We start from the raw sequence: 27176 nt of genomic DNA, 5'->3' as shown, positions 1-27176 counted from the left end.
AGCAAGAAAACTTTAATAAGTGTTTATAAAGTCATTCTGCCATGGATTTTCAGTCATCACACCAGTATCATCAGGCCTAAAATATATGCAAATTGGATTATGATTAATGGTGACATATGCCCTTTACACTCTGATTATAATCACTTATTTTATTCTAGATCATGGCAGAAGACCCTGACCACTGGGCATGGAAGAGAGAGAGGAATATCCACTGATGCCTGGAAACAGAGCTGCCGGACCTACAAGGAGAAGAACGTGGCTGGAAGAGAAACATGGCTGACGGACATAGAAGAACAGATAGAAGACGTGACGGATGAAGAACTGGAGAAAGTAGAGAAGTATGCTGGTATGGTGTACAGAGGATATAGACTAGATTCCTTGATAGGGCGTTGATCCAGGGAGCTAGTCTGATTGCCGTATGTGGAGTCAGGAAGGAATTTTTTTCCCCAATGTGGCACTGTTTGCCACATGGGGTTTTTTTTGCCTTCCTCTGGATCAACATGTTAGGCTATAGGTTGAACTAAATGGACTTAATGTCTCCCTTCAACCTCAAATACTATAAATATCACATGTTAAATATATAATATATTAATATATATAAAATAAATATATATAATATAATAAATAATAATATAATTTAATATAATAGAATATAATAAATATAGAATATAAATATAATATGTTAAATATATAATAGATTAATATATATAATATAATAAATATAGAATAAATAATAATAATATAATTTAAAATAATAAATATATAGTAAAATATAATAAATATATAATATAATAAATATATAATATAAATATTACATGTAAAATATATAATATATTAAAATATATATAATATAATAAATAATAATATAATTTAATTTAATATAATATATAATATAAATATAATATGTTAAATATATAATAGATTAATATATATATAATAAATAATAATTTAATTTAATATAATATAATAAATATATAATATAAATATAATATATTAAATATATAATAAATAGATAATATATAAATAGATAATATATAAATATAATAAATAATATATAATAAAGCATATAATAAACTTCCCACTATTTAAACTTTCCATGATGTGTCAGAGTCTTTATTTTATACTTTTATGTGTGGACAGGACCGCCATCAGAGCATTACTGTCCTCACTGTTGTGAGGGATCCAGTGAGCAGAAGCACAAGAGGGAGGGCCCAGACTCAGTCTGTGTCCTCCCTCTTGTGCTTTTGTTCACTGGTCTCCAGGGTATAATAAATGAAACTGAAGAAAAAATTGAATGCTGACTTCATAAATATAAACAAATATATGTTTTTTATTTAATCAAAATCAGTAATAAAGAAAATATATACAGGCTGTACATCAAGAAAGAAACAACAAGTGTCACCTGGGGAGCACTCACAGTACTTGGGCTCTCATAGAACAGAGGAACAATTGAAAGTATATAAAGGATATTATAAATCCAGGAGATAAACATACATCACCTCAAAAGACAGGAAAATAATCACAGCAGACAAAAAGTTATCAGTATGAGTCAAGTACATCCATAGCTTCTCTATATATACTTATCCTAAGAGAGGTAATGTGTAATGGTGGCTCATATGGATATATCTAAAGTGCACGTCCGGGGAAATCTCCCGATGGCGTCACAGACAGGTGCGTTGTCAAGTTGGATTCCAGGAAGGACGGACCAGCGTTCAGGTCACAGAGTGCACTCTCAACCGGCGGCCATGTTTAAGGAGTCCCATGGAGTCTACCATTATTAGTGAGGTAAAATAAATCACCATATTAGATAATGAAAACAACAGATATTACAAGTGCCAGTGTAAAATCATACCCACTAGTCACATTAATGAAAGTATGTCACACAATGGGTAACATTAGGTATAATAAAGTGCACATGTGCTTAATATACTCAAATAGAGAAGACAACATTATTGCATTGGAATCCACTAATATACCATAGCATTATAAAGTGCAGCATTTAAAAAAAAACATATAATTAAGGTGCACATGTGCAAAAATGTAAATAGCTATATATACAAGAGTACATGAACAACACTTATTACTGTGTCAACCAATAACATGGCGTTCAAGATGAATGTTCATAAGTGTTCATCCTGACACCAGAGGGGTCCTCATATGATGGGCACACAAGAATCCCATATCACACATACATTTCATGAATAGCCATAAGGAAAAGATAAATCTTCAATAATGTATCAGCTACAAACAGACAAGAAACACATAATTAAAATAAAAGCGCAGAGATATCAGGAACCTTGAATATTCCCTATACAATGGACATTGTTGATGTTAATGGATTATTCAAAGAAATGGGAGAAAGCTTCATTTTTCAGTTAAGCCTTTGGGGGCCATGGATTCCAAATTACTGATCCATTGGCATTCTAATTGTGCCAATATCTGTTTTAAATCACAACCCCTAATTCCCCCATTAACACAATCAATCCCCCTTACCTTTAGACTTTTCGTATCACATCCATGAAAAACCTTAAAATGTCAAGATAACGACCCATCAGAGGACATAAATTCTGTACTCCTGATGATATTTTCACAGGCCCGACAGTCACCACAGGGGTAACAGCCCGTCTCGGTTTACTTTCGGAAGAGGTGACGGGATTGGACACCTTGGCAGTATAGTGGCTCCTCAGTAACATGTCCTTCAGACTCCTACCCCTCCTGGCCGTTATAAGGGGATTTTTTGGTAATTGTGCTGCCAGAATTGGGTCTGTTTTTAGTACAGGCCAATTCTTGTGGAGAATGTTTTTCATCTCTTTCCACGCCGGGGTGGGCCTGTGGGGATGTCTTCATGTGGTGCTCTTCTTAGCTTTTCATACCGATGGCTTCTGTCAGGTCACTGATCCCTCAGTGATCTGCTCCCTATTTTACACACTGACTATATGCTTTGCAAAAAAAAATTCACATTCAGCAGGCAGGCGCCGGCGGTTTGCTAGAGAAAAAAAAATTGTCTCCACCAAGATTGGTGATCCAATAGATGCTACTGCGCAGGCGCGGCCGGTGCCAATTTGAGAGAGAATTTTACTTTCATCTGAATAAATTTATATCAGCAAATAAATGAATTAAATGCATATTAAAGATGTGATCTTGCTGCATTTGATGATCTGGAGAATAGAAGCAATCTTGTGATCATGGGTTTACCAGAATCTACGACCCGTAGCCAGCTTACAAGTATATGCACACTAGACCTACCAAACGCTCTGGGCCTTAATACACCATTGAAGGTGAAATGCGCTCACAGAGTCGGCCCACCACCACCACCTCCACAAGAATCCCCTGCTTATAAGCCCGGGCCTGGTACTGCGAAATACCTGAGCTATGCAGACAAAGTGGACATCTTACAACGGTACAGAAAATCCTTTCCACCCCTGGTGCTCGATGGACGTAGGGCGTAAATTTTCAGTCATTCAAATTGTAAAAGCCAGCTCACCGACTTCCATGGCAGCACGGATCACCATCCTGCAATGGTCAGTACAACGAAGAAGGAGAAAATATCCAGCTCCACACAAGGATCGATTTCCAAATTTATTCCAGTGAAGATAGTATACAGATCAGCTCCAGGGCTGCATCGGCTCACACAGGAGCGACATAGGCGACGCGTTTCGATCGCTACATGCGATCTTTATCAAAGCTACCATATCAAAATCACACACAGGTTAAAAAGGAGCAGAAACCAATCCTGAGTCTAATACAAGTCACATGAATGGAAGGTCCTGTTCCGAACGATACAATAAAGAAAAACAATAAAATATCTAAATAATGCACATAAATGTACAAAATGAACCACAAAATATGTAGAAAAAATTCACGCTAGAAAATGTTCACAGTTCCATCAAAATTGATACAATTTACATATAAACATGAATCATGTGACCACGAAAACTTATCTCCTCATCGTGTATATCCTTTAACGATATTACATATAATTTTGAAGATTCATGAAAAAGGACAGAATTATATAAATATCCATGACAGAAAATATTCACAATTCTACCAAAACTAATGCAATCAAAGTGCATAATCATGAATCTTGTGACCACCAAAAAATTGTCTCATCATCACATATCTATTAGCGGCATCACATGTGATTCTCAAGATTCATGAAAAAGGAAGAATGTGAATAAAAAATATCCAGGATGAAAAATATTCACGAAACAATTATAAATATATGGATTTTTAATCTGGGAATGAGATTTCCTGATGGATTAAATAAAAAGAATGAAATCATGTTCCATTATTAACATTTCAGAGCATTTTGCATTAATGATGTTTTTTTATTTATTTCTGTATGATTTTGTTTGCACATTTATTCGATGAACCTTGAAAAATTATATGTGATGCTGCTAATAGATACATGTGTTGGTGAAATGATCCTTTGGTCACATTTTTTGCATCTATGTAGTTGTATTAATTTTGATAGAATTATGAACATTTTTCTAGTTTGGATATCTTTATATATTCATGTCTTTATGTAATTCTTGAAAATTATATACAATATCGCTAATGGATATATGCGCTGTATATGAGCTGATGAAATGAGCTTTTGTGGTCACACGATTTGTGATTATATATTTATTTAATATTATATTTAGAGCCCTTTTTGAATATTGGTACCACATTTGCTATGCGCCAGTCCTGTGGAACAGACCCCGTCGCTATAGAGTCTCTAAATATAAGAAATAATGGTTTGTCTATTACATTACTTAGTTCTCTTAGTTCTTCCATTTTCTTACTATTGCACCTACAGTTGTCTCCTTCACACTCAGCGTCTTATTTATGTTTTTTTAGCCCATTCCAGCTTTTTACAGGCCTATGATCTTGTCCCTGACATCCTTATAAACCTCTTTGGTATTGCCCATGTTGTAGAGGTTAAAGTCTGACTGATTAAGTCTGTGGACAGTAGTCTTTTATAAAGGTGACTATGTAAGAAAGCTGTCTTTAATGCATGTAACGAGTTGACTTAGAGCGTCTAACAAGTCTCTAAGAGCCAGAACTCTTAATGGTTGGTAGGGGATCAAATACTTATTTGTCACTGCAAAATTCAAATAAAATTATATAATTTATATAATGTGATTTTCTGGATTTTATTTTTGATATTCTGTCTCTCAATGTTAAAATTAATCAACCCTTAAAAATACAGACTGTTCATGTCTTTGTCAGTGGGCAAACTTACAAAATCAGCAAGGGGTCAAATACTTATTTCCCCCACTGTACATAGTGGTAGATACCAGTCAGTACCAGTCCTGCAGAACATATAAGGGATTACAGTACGGTTATTGATGCTGAGTTACAGCTGACTGTCTTTCTGCTGGAGTCATTTACTTTTCCCATCTTTTCCATCGGGCCCAGACCGACATAACAACTGCTCCAGCCAGGACTCGGCTGCAGAGATTACAACAAAAATACATATGATTTCTCACATTTCAGGCACCATCCACATCTAACCCTGACCTGCACAAACTTCTTATCCTGCTGATAACGCAATCCTGAGCCGCTGCTGCCGTATGTGTCCCTATTTCTGCACCTGATTGGTACTGTGTGTCCTCTAATATTCCTCCAACTGGAGCCCTATCATTGCACTCAAAGTATGATATCAAAAAAAGTACCCCACAGACACAGTAAGATACCACCACAGTGAATCCCTCCACAGTACCCTCCACACTCACAGTATGGTGACCTATAAAGACACAGTCATTATAGTCCTCTGTATAGTATAATGCACCCCATACTTCAAGCAGCATAATGCACTCCATAGTCCTCTGTATAGTATAATGCACCCCATACTTCATACAGCATAATGCACCCCATAGTCCATACAGCATAATGCACCCTATAGTTTATACAGCATAATGCACTGCATAGTCCTCTGTATATTATAATGCCCCCCATAGTTCACAGAGTAAAATGCATCCCATAGTCTATGCAACATAATTCACCCAATAATTCATACAGTATAATGCAACCCATTGTCCTCTGCATAGTATAATGCACCCCATAATCCATACAGAATAATGCACCCTATAGTCCATACAGTATAATGCATCCTACAGTTCTAAAAGCAAAAAAGCAATGTGAGAATTCCTATTTCGCTTTTACAATTTCTCCTTGCTTGGAATTTTTGAATGTTTTCTTGTACACTATGTGGTGAAATGAATGGTGTCATTCAAAAGTACAACTTCTCCCCCCAATAAAGAAGCAGTCATATGGCTATGTGGACAGAAAAATAAAAAAGTTGTGAGTTTTGGAAAAGTAGAGGAAGAAACAAAGACACAAAAATGAAAATTGACCTTGTCATTAAGGGGCTTAAATAATGACTTTACAGGGAGCAAGAAAGCAGATGACAATTACTCTCTTCCATTGGACGATCTAGTGAACATGTTACACATCACACTTCTCTCATCACATGACTTTAGTATCATCATTATTACATGGGGCTTTCACTGCTGCCATTGCCCAAACATCAGTTAATAAATGGAATAACATGACAACTTCCCCAAATAACACTCATTGGAGTAAAGAGGAAAACTACAAAGATAGAGATAAAAGTCATACACTGCATCAGCTTATAACATTACTAGAATGCGCTGTCCCTTTAAATATAGCGCCGCATGCATCATGTGTCTCATCCATCAACCAATCACATTGCAAGATTTGAATTCAAAGAAAGAAAAAAAACGTCAGTTGGTGCCAGTCTGCGATTGCTCTATTAGAGAAGAGACCGGCTCCTTATTGATTCCTAGAAGCGACACTTTGCATTGATACCCGGATCGTTACCTGCTGATTGGGAGAGACAGCCGCCACCGGCCGCTCTACAGAGGTGAGAATCATTGTGTGAGGAGTAAACTGCCGACTTATCTCATCCCGGATACTGACAGTTGGGATCTATACTGGAAGCAACACATAGAAAAAAGGAAATGATTTCACCATAAAGACCCAAATATAGATAACGGGGTGATAACGGATAAATGGGATAAAATATGGGGATTCTGAGAAAATATTTACAATGTGGATAATGATGTGTAAAGATTAATCTGAAAAATACGGGGCCACATATTTCTCCTAGAAATTCCCAGATCCAATATTTAGAAGTGCATGGCCATTATTAGCCTGTATATAATAGTTATATAATACATATAGTGGAGATATGGAGAATATGTTACTGGCTCCTCAGTTACTATACAGGGAGGTAGCGGATATATGCAGAGGTTTATATGGCGGGTCACAGTGCGGTCAGTATAGTGTAGATATGTGTAGTCTTCTCTTACCATAGGACATAAAATCAATCTGGTTAGACATAGATGACCGATTATATATATTTTTTAAAGCACCACTCCAGTGGTTCTCTTTCTCGTTAGTGCACCGCAGGAGTGGTGCCTTATATGTGATTCTCCTGGCCCCTGCCTCATCCTCATCTGTCACTACTTTAATCCTTTTCCATTGTTGCTTCTATCAGTCTCTGGTGAAAAGTGACCTACCATCAGCGCCAGTGTTTCATGGAGCGGCGCAGGGGTCACTTTTCAATACATCTGTATGCGAGCCTAGTTCTGGCGCTCATAGACTTGCATTGAGATCTTGTGACGTGACTTTTTACTTGCAGCCAGTCAGAAGTTACGGGCACAAGATGGCACCACAGGAGCGGAGCACCGTCGGTATAAGAACGTGGTCAGGCGGCTTACATTTAAAGCGCGTCTTCAGCTGTACAAACAAAACGCTGGAGTGGTGCTTTAAGTAGAAAATAGGGTTTGCTTTGTTTACTAGCTACAGCGCCACTTCTGTCAGTGGGTCATGTTGGGTATTACAACTAAATATCAATCAAGTCAATAAAGCTGCAATACTGCAACACATGTAATGCAGGCCGTGGTAGTTACGTTTTTGGTTACACATTAGGTTGATAGCATTAATCTACTAGAGATCTTATAGAAAGCGCCATCCTCTGCATACTCAGGATTTCCTTTTTCTGTATGGTAGTTTCCAGGAAGAAGAGTAAGAATGGCCATGAGGAAGCGGAAGAGAGAACTGATCGCCCAGTATGAAGAGGAGTGGTAAGTAGATGAGGTTCCATCACTGCGGTCATCACAATCCATACACTTACACCGGAAAGTCCATAGTGACCATTACACACCACCACTACACATATTTATCCCATGTACAGCTCCAAACTAATGTCAGATCCCCATGAGGAGAACACCCATCAGGATGTGAGTTATGTGTAGCCGCAGTACGACCATGAGCGTGAGAACTAATGCTATAATATCTACCTCTTCTATTACAGCTCACGGTCTGCCGCCCAGGAAGAGGCCAAGAGGAGGAAGACAGAAGATGACATCCCCCAGCCGGAAGAGCGGGCAGCTTTCACCGCACTCCTTGGTAAGACTCATTGCACCTTCCAAGGTTTCCAGATACAAAGTGTTAGATTATATGACATGTATTTCTATATTCATCTATTTTATGTGTATTATGGTGGAGAAACATGTAGGGAAGTGTTCTCCCTCCTCCTCTTATAGTCACACCTAGTATGATACAGCAGACAGGAGCGGTCACTATGTGGTGGTGAGCAGTGTCAGGGTTTTGGTGTCTCCTCAATACTGATGGCATGTCTTTAGGACAATTCTTCAGTATCTGATCAGTGGGTGTCAGGCGCCAAATCTCCACCAATCTGACACTGATGAGCGATCCTGAGGATAATCCATCATTGATGAGGAGCCCTACAACCCCATTAATTTAGAATTAATAGCATTAAAAAGGATTTCATTACAAATTTCACAGTGAAATAATTCTAATTTCCTCATTTTTGTAGAAGAAGAACACATCAGATGTTTTCTAGCCAGGGACAGCTGTCTAAAGATTTCGGACAAGGTATTATTGTAGTGAAGGATAAGAAATCCTCCAGATCTGAGAAGATCCATCATAGGGAAATAAAGGGCTTATTCTTATGTAATAGTGGCCAGATATGACCAAACCTAGGAATCTACTGACAGATATGTGCTGTGTTATATATCCCTCTAAAGGTACTGTCACACTTAGCGATGTACCAGCGATCCCGACCAGCAATATGACGCGGTCAGGATCGCTGGTACATCGCTAAGTGGTGGCTAGTGAGCTGTCACACAGGCAGATCTCACCAGCGACATCGCAGGGGACGGGGGTCGCTACTTACCTGTCACACTAGGCGATCCTGCGTCCTCCCGCCCGGCTCCACGCTCGTCTCTCCACAGGAAGCGCCGCAGGAAGCTGACGACGAGAAACAGTCCTGGATGTTCTCGCGCGATCAGCGATAACCAGCGGGGGAGCGGGTCGTAGGTAAGTATCAGACACCGCGATGTCGCTAGCAATATCGCTATAACGTCACAAGTTATAGAGATATTGCTAGCGATATCGCTTAGTGTGACAGGACCTTAACTCGGCTTCTCCTCCCTCCAGTATCTCCTCGCCATGGTCGTCGCTTACTTCAGGAGAGCAGGACTGCCATCTTCAGAATATGGAACCTTCTTCTTTCCAGCTCTGTGAGTCTCTTTTATTATTACACATTCACGTCTATAAATAACATTGTTTTATTTTATTGTAAAACCAAAATCTCTTTTCGGCCACTCGGCTAAATACATGATAATGGCATTTGTTGTTGTTGTCTGTATTTTCTTCTGAAGTGGATTGTAATTTATCTGGTTTCATTTCTCTTCCCTCCAAGGTTTTTAGCCAACCAGTTTGAGCAAGAAGAGGTGCGATATCGACAGAAGATCTACCGCTGGGCCCTTGGACGGAAGTGGAGGATGAAGAAGGACCGACTGCTACAATGCCGCAATGTTCTGCTCACCAGGATGGGATTCCGGGCTTGGGTGGATCGGGACACGTGTGATCTGGTGAGTAATATAGACAATAATAATATAAAGCTGATCTGTAAATAGAGATCACAATATAAAGAGTATGCTTAAATAAATCCCTTAGACCTGATGAGGCACATGTACTGACTCTGCAAAGCCACGTCTAAATGGTCATATAATCCTGATATTAGGCAGAGCATTTTATGACTGCAGCCATAGCTGGACTCATGACATGTTTGCTTTAATGTCAAGCAAGAAAACTTTAATAAGTGTTTATAAAGTCATTCTGCCATGGATTTTCAGTCATCACACCAGTATCATCAGGCCTAAAATATATGCAAATTGGATTATGATTAATGGTGACATATGCCCTTTACACTCTGATTATAATCACTTATTTTATTCTAGATCATGGCAGAAGACCCTGACCACTGGGCATGGAAGAGAGAGAGGAATATCCACTGATGCCTGGAAACAGAGCTGCCGGACCTACAAGGAGAAGAACATGACTGGAAGAGAAACATGGCTGACGGACATAGAAGAACAGATAGAAGACGTGACGGATAAAGAACTGGAGAAAGTAGAGAAGTATGCTGGTATGGTGTACAGGGGATATAGACTAGATTCCTTGATAGGGCGTTGATCCAGGGAACTAGTCTGATTGCCGTATGTGGAGTCAGGAAGGAATTTTTTTCCCCAATGTGGCACTGTTTGCCACATGGGGTTTTTTTTTGCCTTCCTCTGGATCAACATGTTAGGCTATAGGTTGAACTAAATGGACTTAATGTCTCCCTTCAACCTCAAATACTATAAATATCACATGTTAAATATATAATATATTAATATATATAAAATAAATATATATAATATAATAAATAATAATATAATTTAATATAATATAATATAATAAATATAGAATATAAATATAATATGTTAAATATATAATAGATTAATATATATAATATAATAAATATAGAATAAATAATAATAATATAATTTAAAATAATAAATATATAGTAAAATATAATAAATATATAATATAATAAATATATAATATAAATATTACATGTAAAATATATAATATATTAAAATATATATAATATAATAAATAATAATATAATTTAATTTAATATAATATATAATATAAATATAATATGTTAAATATATAATAGATTAATATATATATATAATAAACAATAATATAATTTAATATAATATAATAAATATATAATATAAATATAATATATTAAATATATAATAAATAGATAATATATAAATAGATAATATATAAATATAATAAATAATATATAATAAAGCATATAATAAACTTCCCACTATTTAAACTTTCCATGATGTGTCAGAGTCTTTATTTTATACTTTTATGTGTGGACAGGACCGCCATCAGAGCATTACTGTCCTCACTGTTGTGAGGGATCCAGTGAGCAGAAGCACAAGAGGGAGGGCCCAGACTCAGTCTGTGTCCTCCCTCTTGTGCTTTTGTTCACTGGTCTCCAGGGTATAATAAATGAAACTGAAGAAAAAATTGAATGCTGACTTCATAAATATAAACAAATATATGTTTTTTATTTAATCAAAATCAGTAATAAAGAAAATATATACAGGCTGTACATCAAGAAAGAAACAACAAGTGTCACCTGGGGAGCACTCACAGTACTTGGGCTCTCATAGAACAGAGGAACAATTGAAAGTATATAAAGGATATTATAAATCCAGGAGATAAACATACATCACCTCAAAAGACAGGAAAATAATCACAGCAGACAAAAAGTTATCAGTATGAGTCAAGTACATCCATAGCTTCTCTATATATACTTATCCTAAGAGAGGTAATGTGTAATGGTGGCTCATATGGATATATCTAAAGTGCACGTCCGGGGAAATCTCCCGATGGCGTCACAGACAGGTGCGTTGTCAAGTTGGATTCCAGGAAGGACGGACCAGCGTTCAGGTCACAGAGTGCACTCTCAACCGGCGGACATGTTTAAGGAGTCCCATGGAGTCTACCATTATTAGTGGGGTAAAATAAATCACCATATTAGATAATGAAAACCACAGATATTACAAGTGCCAGTGTAAAATCATAACCACTAGTCACATTAATGAAAGTATGTCACACAATGGGTAACATTAGGTATAATAAAGTGCACATGTGCTTAATATACTCAAATAGAGAAGACAACATTATTGCATTGGAATCCACTAATATACCATAGCATTATAAAGTGCGGCATTTAAAAAAATATATAATTAAGGTGCACATGTGCAAAAAATGTAAATAGCTATATATACAAGAGTACATGAACAACACTTATTACTGTGTCAACCAATAAAATGGCGTTCAAGATGAATGTTCATAAGTGTTCATCCTGACACCAGAGGGGTCCTCATATGATGGTCACACAAGAATCCCATATCACACATACATTTCATGAATAGCCATAAGGAAAAGATAAATCTTCAATAATGTATCAGCTACAAACAGACAAGAAACACATAATTAAAATAAAAGCACAGAGATATCAGGAACCTTGAATATTCCCTATACAATGGACATTGTTGATGTTAATGGATTATTCAAAGAAATGGGAGAAAGCTTCATTTTTCAGTTAAGCCTTTGGGGGCCATGGATTCCAAATGACTGATCCATTGGCATTCTAATTGTGCCAATATCTGTTTTAAATCACAACCCCTAATTCCCCCATTAACACAATCAATCCCCCTTACCTTTAGACTTTTCGTATCACATCCATGAAAAACCTTAAAATGTCAAGATAACGACCCATCAGAGGACATAAATTCTGTACTCCTGATGATATTTTCACAGGCCCGACAGTCACCACAGGGGTAACAGCCCGTCTCGGTTTACTTTCGGAAGAGGTGAAGGGATTGGACACCTTGGCAGTATAGTGGCTCCTCAGTAACATGTCCTTCAGACTCCTACCCCTCCTGGCTGTTATAAGGGGATTTTTTGGTAATGGTGCTGCCAGAATTGGGTCTGTTTTTAGTACAGGCCAATTCTTGTGGAGAATGTTTTCATCTCTTTCCACTCCGGGGTGGGCCTGTGGGGATGTCTTCATGTGGTGCTCTTCTTAGCTTTTCATACCGATGGCTTCTGTCAGGTCACTGATCCCTCAGTGATCTGCCCCCTATTTTACACACTGACTATAGGCTATGCAAAAAAAAATTCACATTCAGCAGGCAGGCGCCGGCGGTTTGCTAGAGAAAAAAAAATTGTCTCCACCAAGATTGGTGATCCAATAGATGCTACTGCGCAGGCGCGGCCGGTGCCAATTTGAGAGAGAATTTTACTTTCATCTGAATAAATTTATATCAGCAAATAAATGAATTAAATGCATATTAAAGATGTGATCTTGCTGCATTTGATGATCTGGAGAATAGAAGCAATCTTGTGATCATGGGTTTACCAGAATCTACGACCCGTAGCCAGCTTACAAGTATATGCACACTAGACCTACCAAACGCTCTGGGCCTTAATACACCATTGAAGGTGAAATGCGCTCACAGAGTCGGCCCACCACCACCACCTCCACAAGAATCCCCTGCTTATAAGCCCGGGCCTGGTACTGCGAAATACCTGAGCTATGCAGACAAAGTGGACATCTTACAACGGTACAGAAAATCCTTTCCACCCCTGGTGCTCGATGGACGTAGGGCGTAAATTTTCAGTCATTCAAATTGTAAAAGCCAGCTCACCGACTTCCATGGCAGCACGGATCACCATCCTGCAATGGTCAGTACAACGAAGAAGGAGAAAATATCCAGCTCCACACAAGGATCGATTTCCAAATTTATTCCAGTGAAGATAGTATACAGATCAGCTCCAGGGCTGCATCGGCTCACACAGGAGCGACATAGGCGACGCGTTTCGATCGCTACATGCGATCTTTATCAAAGCTACCATATCAAAATCACACACAGGTTAAAAAGGAGCAGAAACCAATCCTGAGTCTAATACAAGTCACATGAATGGAAGGTCCTGTTCCGAACGATACAATAAAGAAAAACAATAAAATATCTAAATAATGCACATAAATGTACAAAATGAACCACAAAATATGTAGAAAAAATTCACGCTAGAAAATGTTCACAGTTCCATCAAAATTGATACAATTTACATATAAACATGAATCATGTGACCACGAAAACTTATCTCCTCATCGTGTATATCCTTTAACGATATTACATAAAATTTTGAAGATTCATGAAAAAGAACAGAATTATATAAATATCCATGACAGAAAATATTCACAATTCTACCAAAACTAATGCAATCAAAGTGCATAATCATGAATCTTGTGACCACCAAAAAATTGTCTCATCATCACATATCTATTAGCGGCATCACATGTGATTCTCAAGATTCATGAAAAAGGAAGAATGTGAATAAAAAATATCCAGGATGAAAAATATTCACGAAACAATTATAAATATATGGATTTTTAATCTGGGAATGAGATTTCCTGATGGATTAAATAAAAAGAATGAAATCATGTTCCATTATTAACATTTCAGAGCATTTTGCATTAATGATGTTTTTTTATTTATTTCTGTATGATTTTGTTTGCACATTTATTCGATGAACCTTGAAAAATTATATGTGATGCTGCTAATAGATACATGTGTTGGTGAAATGATCCTTTGGTCACATTTTTTGCATCTATGTAGTTGTATTAATTTTGATAGAATTATGAACATTTTTCTAGTCTGGATATCTTTATATATTCATGTCTTTATGTAATTCTTGAAAATTATATACAATATCGCTAATGGATATATGCGCTGTATATGAGCTGATGAAATGAGCTTTTGTGGTCACACGATTTGTGATTATATATTTATTTAATATTATATTTAGAGCCCTTTTTGAATATTGGTACCACATTTGCTATGCGCCAGTCCTGTGGAACAGACCCCGTCGCTATAGAGTCTCTAAATATAAGAAATAATGGTTTGTCTATTACATTACTTAGTTCTCTTAGTTCTTCCATTTTCTCACTATTGCACCTACAGTTGTCTCCTTCACACTCAGCATCTTATTTATGTTTTTTTAGCCCATTCCAGCTTTTTACAGGCCTATGATCTTGTCCCTGACATCCTTATAAACCTCTTTGGTATTGCCCATGTTGTAGAGGTTAAAGTCTGACTGATTAAGTCTGTGGACAGTAGTCTTTTATAAAGGTGACTATGTAAGAAAGCTGTCTTTAATGCATGTAACGAGTTGACTTAGAGCATCTAACAAGTCTCTAAGAGCCAGAACTCTTAATGGTTGGTAGGGGATCAAATACTTATTTGTCACTGCAAAATTCAAATAAAATTATATAATTTATACAATGTGATTTTCTGGATTTTATTTTTGATATTCTGTCTCTCAATGTTAAAATTAATCAACCCTTAAAAATACAGACTGTTCATGTCTTTGTCAGTGGGCAAACTTACAAAATCAGCAAGGGGTCAAATACTTATTTCCCCCACTGTATATAGTGGTAGATACCAGTCAGTACCAGTCCTGCAGAACATATAAGGGATTACAGTACGGTTATTGATGCTGAGTTACAGCTGACAGTCTTTCTGCTGGAGTCATTTACTTTTCCCATCTTTTCCATCGGGCCCAGACCGACATAACAACTGCTCCAGCCAGGACTCGGCTGCAGAGATTACAACAAAAATACATATGATTTCTCACATTTCAGGCATCATCCACATCTAACCCTGACCTGCACAAACTTCTTATCCTGCTGATAACGCAATCCTGAGCCGCTGCTGCCGTATGTGTCCCTATTTCTGCACCTGATTGGTACTGTGTGTCCTATAATATTCCTCCAACTGGAGCCCTATCATTGCACTCAAAGTATGATATCAAAAAAAGTACCCCACAGACACAGTAAGATACCACCACAGTGAATCCCTCCACAGTACCCTCCACACTCACAGTATGATGACCTATAAAGACACAGTCATTATAGTCCTCTGTATAGTATAATGCACCCCATACTTCATGCAGCATAATGCACTCCATAGTCCTCTGTATAGTATAAAGAACCCCATACTCCATATAGCATAATGCATTCCATAGTCCATACAGCATAATGCACCCTATAGTTTATACAGCATAATGCACTGCATAGTCCTCTGTATATTATAATGCCCCCCATAGTTCACAGAGTATAATGCATCCCATAGTCTATGCAACATAATTCACCCAATAATTCATACAGTATAATGCACCCCATTGTCCTCTGCATAGTATAATGCACCCCATAATCCATACAGAATAATGCACCCTATAGTCCATACAGTATAATGCATCCTACAGTTCTAAAAGCAAAAAAGCAATGTGAGAATTCCTATTTCGCTTTTACAATTTCTCCTTGCTTGGAATTTTTGAATGTTTTCTTGTACACTATGTGGTGAAATGAATGGTGTCATTCAAAAGTACAACTTCTCCCCCCAATAAAGAAGCAATCATAGGGCTATGTGGACAGAAAAATAAAAAAGTTGTGAGTTTTGGAAAAGTAGAGGAAGAAACAAAGACACAAAAATGAAAATTGACCTTGTCATTAAGGGGCTTAAATAATGACTTTACAGGGAGCAAGAAAGCAGATGACAATTACTCTCTTCCATTGGACGATCTAGTGAACATGTTACACATCACACTTCTCTCATCACATGACTTTAGTATCATCATTATTACATGGGGCTTTCACTGCTGCCATTTCCCAAACATCAGTTAAATGGAATAACATGACAACGTCCCCAAATAACACTCATTGGAGTAAAGAGGAAAACTACAAAGATAGAGATAAAAGTCATACACTGCATCTGCTTATAACATTACTAGAATGCGCTGTCCCTTTAAATTTAGCGCCGCATGCATCATGTGTCTCATCCATCAACCAATCACATTGCAAGATTTGAATTCAAAGAAAGAAAAAAAACGTCAGTTGGTGCCAGTCTGCGATTGCTCTATTAGAGAAGAGACCGGCTCCTTATTGATTCCTAGAAGCGACACTTTTTGCATTGATACCCGGATCGTTACCTGCTGATTGGGAGAGACAGCCGCCACCGGCCGCTCTACAGAGGTGAGAATCATTGTGTGAGGAGTAAACTGCCGACTTATCTCATCCCGGATACTGACAGTTGGGATCTATACTGGAAGCAACACATAGAAAAAAGGAAATGATTTCACCATAAAGACCCAAATATAGATAACGGGGTGATAACGGATAAATGGGATAAAATATGGGGATTCTGAGAAAATATTTACAATGTGGATAATGATGTGTAAAGATTAATCTGAAAAATACGGGGCCACATATTTCTCCTAGAAATTCCCAGATCCAATATTTAGAAGTGCATGGCCATTATTAGCCTGTATATAATAGTTATATAATACATATAGTGGAGATATGAAGAATATGTTACTGGCTCATCAGTTACTATACAGGGAGGTAGCGGATATATGCAGAGGTTTATATGGCGGGTCACAGTGCAGTCAGTATAGTGTAGATATGTGTAGTCTTCTCTTACCATAGGACATAAAATCAGTCTGGTTAGACATAGATGACCGATTATATATATTTTTTAAAGCACCACTCCAGCGGTTCTCTTTCTCTTTAGTGCACCGCAGGAGTGGTGCCTTATATGTGATTCTCCTGGCCCCTGCCTCATCCTCATCTGTCGCTACTTTAATCCTTTTCCAGTGTGGCTTCTATCAGTCTCTGGTGAAAAGTGACCTACCATCAGCTCCAGTGTTTCATGGAGCGGCGCAGAGGTCACTTTTCAATACATCTGTATGAGAGCCTAGTTCTGGCACTCATAGACTTGCATTGAGATCTTGTGACGTGACTTTTTACTTGCAGCCAGTCAGAAGTTACGGACACAAGATGGCACCACAGGAGCGGAGCACCGTCGGTATAAGAACGTGGTCAGGCGGCTTACATTTAAAGCACGTCTTCAGCTGTACAAACAAAACAAAACGCTGGAGTGGTGCTTTAAGTAGAAAATAGGGTTTGCTTTGTTTACTAGCTACAGCGCCACTTCTGTCAGTGGGTCATGTTGGGTATTACAACTAAATATCAATCAAGTCAATAAAGCTGCAATACTGTAACACATGTAATGCAGGCCGTGGTAGTTATGTTTTTGGTTACACATTAGGTTGATAGCATTACTCTACTAGAGATCCTATAGAAAGCGCCATCCTCTGCATACTCAGGTTTTCCTTTTTCTGTATGGTAGTTTCCAGGAAGAAGAGTAAAAATGGCCATGAGGAAGCGGAAGAGAGAACTGATCGCCCAGTATGAAGAGGAGTGGTAAGTAGATGAGGTTCCATCACTGCGGTCATCACAATCCATACACTTACACCGGAAAGTCCATAGTGACCATTACACATCACCACTACACATATTTATCCCATGTACAGCTCAAAACTAATGTCAGATCCCCATGAGGAGAACACCCATCAGGATGTGAGTTATGTGTAGCCACAGTACGGCCATGAGCGTGAGAACTAATAATATAATATCTACCTCTTCTATTACAGCTCACGGTCTGCCGCCCAGGAAGAGGCCAAGAGGAGGAAGACAGAAGATGACATCCCCCAGCCGGAAGAGCGGGCAGCTTTCACCACACTCCTTGGTAAGACTCATTGCACCTTCCAAGGTTTCCAGATACAAAGTTTTAGATTATATGACATGTATTTCTTTATTAATCTATTTTATGTGTATTATGGTGGAGAAACATGTAGGGAAGTGTTCTCCCTCCTCCTCTTATAGTCACACCTAGTATGATACAGCAGACACTATGTGGTGAGCAGTGTCGGGGCTTTGGTGTCTCCTCAATACTGATGGCATGTCTTTAGGACAATTCTTCAGTATCTGATCAGTGGGTGTCAGGCGCCAAATCTCCACCAATCTGACACTGATGAGCGATCCTGAGGATAATCCATCATTGATGAGGAGCCCTACAACCCCATTAATTTAGAATTAATAGGATTAAACAGGATTTCATTACAAATTTCACAGTGAAATAATTCTATTTTCTCATTTTTGTAGAAGAAGAACACATCAGATGTTTTCTAGCCAGGGACAGCTGTCTAAAGATTTCGGACAAGGTATTATTGTAGTGAAGGATAAGAAATCCTCCAGATCTGAGAAGATCCATCATAGGGAAATAAAGGGCTTATTCTTATGTAATAGTGGCCAGATATGACCAAACCTAGGAATCTACTGACAGATATGTGCTGTGTTATATATCCCTCTAACTCGGCTTCTCCTCCCTCCAGTATCTTCTCGCCATGGTCGTCGCTTACTTCCGGAGAGCAGGACTGCCATCTTCAGAATATGGAACCTTCTTCTTTCCAGCTCTGTGAGTCTCTTTTATTATTACACATTCACGTCTATAAATAACATTGTTTTATTTTATTGTAAAACCAAAATCTCTTTTCGGCCACTCGGCTAAATACATGATAATGGCATTTGTTGTTGTTGTCTGTATTTTCTTCTGAAGTGGATTGTAATTTATCTGGTTTCATTTCTCTTCCCTCCAAGGTTTTTAGCCAACCAGTTTGAGCAAGAAGAGGTGCGATATCGACAAAAGATCTACCGCTGGGCCCTTGGACGGAAGTGGAGGATGAAGAAGGACCGACTGCTACAATGCCGCAATGTTCTGCTCACCAGGATGGGATTCCGGGCTTGGGTGGATCGGGACACGTGTGATCTGGTGAGTAATATAGACAGTAATAATATAAAGCTGATCTGTAAATAGAGATCACAATATAAACAGTATGCTTAAGTAAATCCCTTAGACCTGATGAGGCACTTGTACTTACTCTGTAAAGCCACGTCAAAATGGTCGTGTAATCCTGATATTAGGCAGAGCATTTTATGACTGCAGCCATAGCTGGACTCATGACATGCTTGTTTTAATATCAAGCAAGAAAACTTTAAGGCTAAGTGCACACGTGGATTTTCCTCCTGCGGATTTTTCCGCGCAGATTTGAAGAAATCCACAGGTCAAATGACCTGCATTTTTCCTGCGGATTTCTTCCTGTTTTTGTGCGGTTTTCTTGCAGTTTTTGTGCGGTTTTCCCCCTGCGGATTTGGAGAATGGAGCAGGTGGAAAACCGCACAAAAGAAGTGACATGCTGCATATTTTGTACCGCACAAAAACCGCGCGGAAAAAAATGCAGCGTCTGCACAGTGGTTTCTTTTTAAATTGATTTACATTGTACTGTAAATCACTTTGCGGATCCGCAGCGTTTCTGCACGGTAAAATCCGCTGCGGATCCGCAGGAAAAATGCATTGTGTGCACATGGCCTAATAAGTGATTATAAAGTCATTCTACCATGGATTTTCAGTCATCACACCAGTATCATCAGGCCTAAAATATATGCAAATTGGATTATGATTAATGGTGACATATGCCCTTTACACTCTGATTATAATCACTTATTTTATTCTAGATCATGGCAGAAGACCCTGACCACTGGGCATGGAAGAGAGAGAGGAATATCCACTGATGCCTGGAAACAGAGCTGCAGGACCTGCAAGGAGAAGAACATGGCTGGAAGAGAAACATGGCTGACGGTCCTAGAAGAACAGATAGAAGACGTGACGGATGAAGAACTGGAGAAAGTAGAGAAGTATGCTGGTATGGTGTACAGGGGATATAGACTAGATTCCTTGATAGGGCGTTGATCCAGGGATCTAGTCTGATTGCTGTATGTGGAGTCAGGAAGGAATTTTTTTCCCCAATGTGACGCTGTTTGCCACATGGGTTTTTTTTGCCTTCCTCTGGATCAACATGTTAGGCTATAGGTTGAACTAGATGGACTTAAAGTCTCCCTTCAACCTTAAATACTATGTTACTATGCTACTATGGTTAATAGTCACACACAGAAAAAGCCCACCCCACTGTACATAGGCAACATACAGACACCCCGTATACTGTACTCGTAGACACACTATATACTAGACACATAATTGTTATTTTATCACATGTGTATTTTATAGTGGTGACCTCCCTTAGTATGCCCAGAGGAAGGGCAGTAGTACAGCAGCCATGGTTTCCCTACAGGTCTCCACCACTGGGGGTTTCTCCTGTCCTGAGTGTTGCTGTATGCTCTTTGTGAGTGATGGAAGGTAACCAGCATATAATAAATAATATATAATAATAATATAATTTAATATAATAAATATATAATATAATATAATAAATATATAATATAAATATAATAAGTTAAATATATAATATATCAATATATCTAAAATATATAATATAATAATATGTAATATATAAATATAATATAATAAATAATATATAATAAAGCATATAATAAACTTCCCCTATTTAAACTTTCCATGATGTGTCTGAGTCTTTATTTTATACTTTTATGCCTGGACAGGACCGCCATCAGAGCATTACTACCCTCACTGTTGTGAGGGACCCAGTGAGCAGAAGCACAAGAGGGGGTGCCTAGACTCAGCCCCCCCTCTTGTGCTTTTGCTCACTTCCGTGTAATCTTGCTCTGGTTCTTCCAGGCATGATTTCATCACGAAGATTTAGCCTTCGTAATGCAGAGACAGAGTACAAGACAGAGTACAACAGCGCCTAAGCATTCACCCTCTGCTCCTCAGATTTTCTATCTGCACAGTGACTGCCTCTAGGCACAAGATGATGACGGTGGTAGTAGATGAAGCATTTAACACAGTCATCAAGCTGCCAAAACAACTTTACACCAAATTCTTTTTACCGACATCCCCCACTGTAAAATGTGGCCTGTTTTTTAAACAAAAGCAACAGAGTGCTGTATATAATTGGAGTAACAGACAGGAAAACACTGGAATACCGGCCTAAAATCCCCAAAATTTTAATTACACGGACATATGACGCGTGTCACAGATATACCACACTATAAAATATATATTTTTTTGATTGGATGCAAAAGAGTGCTGGATATAACTAGAGTGACAGACTGTACTAATAGAAACCAGGAGGGCACCACTAAATAAGGAATAGGGATACTACTGCAATCAGTAAAAGCATACACTGAGAAATAGTAGAAAAAGCAACTGATCAAAAAACGCAGGGATCACCAAAATATAATACATTTTATTGGACATACAAGAACAACACCATTAAAAACATTAAAAAGTCATACACAATGACAGGGCAAAAGCACACAAAAAGGCTCTTAATGGAGCCAACAAGACATCCCCCAGTAGACAAAGAGAATGGCTAGGCAGTTCAAACAAGCAAACAAATGATATAAATGGCACGCAGCAGACAGTAATTGAGGTTATACACTGACAGAGATATACAGAGCAAATTAATGTTGGTATAACCATCTCCTATCTATAATGGCTGCAAAGTAATCAGTTTGCCCGTAGAGATGGATGGGCCACAATAACAGAGAAAATCTAAGATACATCCATAATAGGAATCAGGGGCATTTATAGGCAAACACCATTTATATAAATATCTATAAAAGCCCATAGCTGTCACCATGAAATTAATAAGAGTACTCGCAGTATAGGAGACAGATAAATATCAGCAGTGCCCATATGAAGGAATGAACCGCAGATCCTGATAAACTCAAGCCAAACCAAAAATCAAAATAACAGTGCAAAAGAAATTATGGACAGGCTAGGAAAGGTCAAAGCTAGATAGAAATCATACCCTGCATCAGCCTAAGAGTGGTTCAAAATACTCAAAAGATTATTGATTATAGAGGTTGAGTCCTGCCCGCACTATCATAGTAAAATACGCTCACATACGGGAGGGCAGGATAGTGCGGGCAGGACTCATCCTCTATAATCAATAATCTTTTGAGTATTTTGAACCTCTCTTAGGCCTGTTTCACACATCATTTTTTTCTGTCAGTTGTAATCCGCCAAAATGGCGGAAAACGGATCCGCCTGCTTACGGATATCAACGTGTGCCACCGGACCGTTTTTTTTTACGGATTCGGCGAAGGAAGAAATTTAAAGGAACCGCTGTCTGTGGAGAGAGAGAGAGAGAGAATTTTTTCTCAGCCGCCAGACCGGGATTTAGGGTTAAAGTTACTGCAAAGGCGATTCTGCTGGACATGCGCTGTATAAAGTGCGGATCCAGCCAGCCAGAAAAACGTTGCATTGTCCGTCCAGTCTTGTCAGCGGTTGCCAAAATCTTGGCGGATCCGCCAAAAAAGGGATCCAACGGATGCCCATCCGTCAAGATCCGCCGGTAATGCAAGTCTATGGGGGAAAAAACAGATCCGCCAAGAAAAATGGCAGATCCATTTTTTTTTTGCAAAACGGCGGATCTTGACTTATGGAGACAAACGGAAGTGTGAAACAGACCTTAGGCTGATGCAGGGTATGATTTCTATCTATCTTTGACCTTTCCTAGCCTGTCCATAATTTCTTTTGCACTGTTATTTTGATTTTTGGCTTGGCTTGAGTTTATCAGGATCTGCGGTTCATTCCTTCATATGGGCACTGCTGATATTTATTTATCTCCTATACTGCGAGTACTCTTATTAATTTCATGGTAACATCTATGGGCTTTTATAGATATTTATATAAATGGTGTTTGCCTATAAATGCCCCTGATTGCTATTATGGATGTGTCTTATATTTTCTCTGTTATTGTGGCCCATCCATCTCTATGGGCAAACTGATTACTTTGCAGCTATTATAGATAGGAGGTGGTTATACCAACATTAATTTGCTCTGTATATCTCTGTCAGTGTATAACCTCAATTACTGTCTACTGCGTGCCATTTATATCATTTGTTTGCCTGTATGAACTGCCTAGCCATTCTCTTTGTCCACTGGGGGATGTCTTGTTGGCTCCATTAAGAGCTTTTTTGTGTTCTTTTGCCCTGTCATTGTGTATGACTTTTTAATGTTTTTTTGGTGTTGTTCTTGTATGTCCAATAAAATTTATTATATTTTGGTGATCCTTGCGTTTTTTGATAAGTACCGTATTTTTCGCTTTATAAGACGCTCCGGATTATAAGACGCACCACAATTTTTGAGGAGAAAAATAAGAAAAAAATATTTTTTAATAAAATGGTGGTGCCTCTTATAATCCTTGCATCTTATTGCTTACCGGGGTTGGTGGCTGCGGTGTAGAGGGGTCCCAGGCTCGCTGCTGGAGGAGGCAGGCGTGGAGTGATGCTGCAGGCCGCATTCAGGGATGAGGGGGGGCTCCGATGTGTGCTGTTGCTGCTGCAGAGTCTTGTGCTGGTGTCAGGTTTCTCCACTTGTCCGGCGGTTGGAGGCCGGTGCTGCGGGTGCTCCGGTGCGGCGTTGTGTGCCCATCGATGCCCGGGGCTCTGCCGACATTGTTTGACAGACCAGAGCCCCAGCATTTCCTTGGTTCCCTGTATATGTGCGATGAAGTGCCAGTAAAAAAAAAATGGCCGCCGGCGCATGCGCAGATGGGATCTCGGGACCAGTTCTCAAGAGATGAGATCTGAAATCTCATCTCTCGAGAGCTGGGTCCCGAGATCCCATCTGCGCACGCGCGGCGGCCATTTTTTTGCAGGCACCACCGCGCGCACACAGGGAACCCAGGGAAAATGGCCGCCGGCGCGTGCGCAGATGGGATCTCGGGACCCACCTCTCGAGAGATGAGATTTCAAATCTCATCTCTTGAGAACTGGGTCCCGAGATCCCATCTGCGCACGCGCCGGCGGCCATCTTTTTACCGGCACACAGGGAACTGAGGAAATGCCGGGGCTCTGGCCTGTCGCACAATGTTGGCAGAGCCCCGGGCATCGACGGGCACACAACGCGGCACCGGACACACCCGCAGCAGCGGCCAGCAACCGCCGGACGCCCCGATCACAGCTTAGGTAAGGCATGTCCGCTTTGTAAGACGCACCCCTGTTTTCCCCCCAAATTTTGGGGAAAAAAAGTGCGTCTTACAAAGCGGAAAATACGGTAGCTTTTTCTACTATTTCTCAGAGAGTGACAGACTGGCAAAAAAAGGGAATTTAGGCCAAAATGCCTCAAATTTTGACACACGGATGTATGAGGCGTATTACAGATATACCCCACTGTAAAATGTGGACTGTTTTTTTAAAATAATGCAACATAGTGCTGTATCTAAGCCCAGTGACTCCCAGGACCAAAAAAGAAATCAGCTGCAAACTGGCCAAACTTTGAGCACGCACAGATATGAGCTGGCACGCAGATACCACACCGAAAAATGCGTGGCCTGTTTTTTTGGCTAATTAGTGCTGTATATAAGCACAGTGCCAGACAGCAAAAATAAGTGAATTTAAGGCTAAAAAGACCAAAATTTTATAGCAGATGAGGCGTGTCACAGACATACCACACTGTAAAATATGATGCCTGCCTGTTTTTTTTGGGGGGTTCAGCAAAATAGTGTCAAGAAATTGTGTAAGACACTCAAAAAAAACCCTACTCAACCGTACCACATAAAAAATAAATATTTCTCTGCACACTCAAAAGGGATGTTTGGGACACCTTTTAAATTCCTGGATTTTCACGCTGTGCTAGGAAAGGGATCTGGCTGTATTGTGCACTGTCAAAAAGCAAATGAAGAAAAAAAAGGGTTCTGGATTGCGTTGCAATAAAAAAAGCTCTAATAGCCCTGGCCTCAAAAAATTTCAAAATCAATTACACCTGGGGCTAGGTATATAGGGCCAATATTTTCCATAGGTAGCAGCACCAGAACACAAGACCCTCTTAATATATGCAATGATATGTATATACACACATACAGTGCCTGCAGGCCTTGCACTGATGTGTATACAGCGACGTGCACTACCCTGCCTGCCTAACACTGGAACCTATATACTCCGGAATTAGTCCTTACAAGGACTGTTGGTTTTACTGGATTTGAGTTGTTTAGGATGGTAGACCCCACACTCACTAATCAATCCCCAATTCTGACCCTATCAAGGCAGCAGCTCTCCCTACACTATCTCAATCCAGAGCTGAATGCGGTGAGCAGGGCGTCGTCCGGTCTCTTATACCTCTGATGATGCTGTGTAGCCAGCCAATCACTGCATGACCACAACAAAGATGGCTGCTGCGCTTCATTGCCTGGCAGACAATCCCTGCATCGTGATTGGTTCTGGAAAGTCCGTCACAAAAGCTGGGTGGAGACCTGAGTTCCCGCCGAGTAATCCTGGAAATGCTCGGTGCTCGCCGAGTACACCGAGTACAGAGCTAATCGGGCGAGTACTAAGTACTGGCGAACACATTCGCTCATCACTACTCTGAACCATAGACTTGGCCAAAGGTTCACCTTCCAACAAGACAATGACCCTAAGCACACAGCTAAAATAACAACGGAGTGGCTTCAGAACAGATCTGTGACCATTCCTGACTGGCCCAGCCAGAGCCCTGAACTAAACCCAATTGAGCATCTCTGGAGAGACCTGAAAATGGCTGTCCACCAACGTTCACCGTCCAACCTGACAGAACTGGAGAGGATCTGCAAGGAAGAATGGCAGATGATCCCCAAATCCAGGTGTGAAAAACTTGTTGCATGATTCCCAAGAAGACTCATGGCTGTACTAGCTCAAAAGGTGCGTCTACTCAATACTGAGCAAAGGGTCTGAATACTTATGGCCATGTGATATTTCAGTTTTTCTGTTTTGATAAATTTGCAAAAAGCTCCTACATTTCTGGGGGTTTTTTCAGTCAGGATGGGGTGCAGAGTGTACATTAATGAGAAAAAAATGAACTTGTTTGAATTTACCAAATGGCTGAAATGAAACAAAGAGTGAAACATTTGAAGGTTTCTGAATACTTTCTGTACCCACTGTATATCTACCTATTCTTTGTGCATTTACTGTATGTAATCCATCGCTTATATCCTGCTGTGATTTCACACTATGTGGCTGCTGAATTTACAGCTTTTATTCTATCTATCTATCTATCTATCTATCATCTACTTTGAAATACTTTATTGCTCAAGTTACCGATCACCAATCCGAATCTACCATATTCGTGCCAAATTTATGTTTGTCGATCGTTTTCCAAACATATTCGCTCATCTCTAACGTGGATATTGTGTCAATGAGATGCAATTTTAATCTATATTGCACTTTTATATACAGTAGTGCTTTATAATTGAGGAGATAAAAAGTAAGTGAAATGACGAGCCATAGAAACAAATTACCAAACAATGAGACAAAAGAACGTGGTACATCCAGTAGGCGCATGGTTCAGTTCTTAACGACAAAGGAGCATCCATTTGTGGAGACAAGAGGATTATATATAACACTAAATTCACTTATC

The sequence above is a fragment of the Dendrobates tinctorius genome, unplaced genomic scaffold (genome assembly GCF_039654945.1).
Source record: "Dendrobates tinctorius isolate UK_male_01 unplaced genomic scaffold, ASM3965494v1 ptg000038l, whole genome shotgun sequence".
Lineage (NCBI taxonomy): Eukaryota > Metazoa > Chordata > Amphibia > Anura > Dendrobatidae > Dendrobates > Dendrobates tinctorius.
Note: the sequence above shows the minus strand (reverse complement) of the source record.